Raw genomic sequence first — 839 nt, forward strand, 5'->3', positions numbered from 1 at the left:
CTGATTCTGGCAGCACCAAGGCAATTTCTGGCGCACCAACTTTTCCTGCCCTGCCCTTGGCGCGGGCAGGGCAGCATCTCACGCACCATGCCGCGCCAAGCTCGCACAAGGCTGCACCACGCCGCACCAATCGTCCGCACCATGCACCAATTTTTCTGCCCTGCCCTCCACAAGGGCAGGGCAGCCTCCTGGAGCAACATTTTGGGCCAAAAATTCAAATTAAAAATCCATTTGAATTCATTTCTTCACCAATTCAAAAGCCCATCCAAATCCCAAAATCCAAGAATAGAAAGTGTATAAATAGGAGTTAGTTTGATGTAATTAGGACCTTTGGACTTACTTTTGGCTTAGCCTTTGAATTTGCACTTTCTTTGAGTTTTGAATTTCTTCTGGAGAGACTTGACCGAGCACTCAGAGGATTAAGGGAGAATTGACTGATCTCCTTCCTCATTCTTACTCGGACAATTCTACTCTTCTGTTTCTGAGTTTTGGGTGTGTGAAATTGAGGAAATTCTGTCTCAATTCTACTTTTCTGCATAATTGAATTTGATTTTTGTTCTTCTACTACTTCTTCTTCAATTTCTTATCAATTGCTTTGTGAACTTGGATCTAGGACGGCAAATAGAGATCTAGGCTCTGCTACCTAGTCTCTTGAGACCTGAGACCACAATTTACTTTTGGTTCTTCTGTGAACCTCTGCTGCATTTTATTTCCTTTCTGTTTGAATGCTTATTGCTTCTGATTCAATTTCTGCTCAATCAATTGTTGCAATTTACTGTCTCTTTGTTTAGATTCTGCAATCCCAGTCCTCAAATCCCTTTTACATTCAAGCGATTTAC

The sequence above is a fragment of the Arachis duranensis genome, chromosome 6, assembly GCF_000817695.3.
Source record: "Arachis duranensis cultivar V14167 chromosome 6, aradu.V14167.gnm2.J7QH, whole genome shotgun sequence".
NCBI lineage: Eukaryota > Viridiplantae > Streptophyta > Magnoliopsida > Fabales > Fabaceae > Arachis > Arachis duranensis.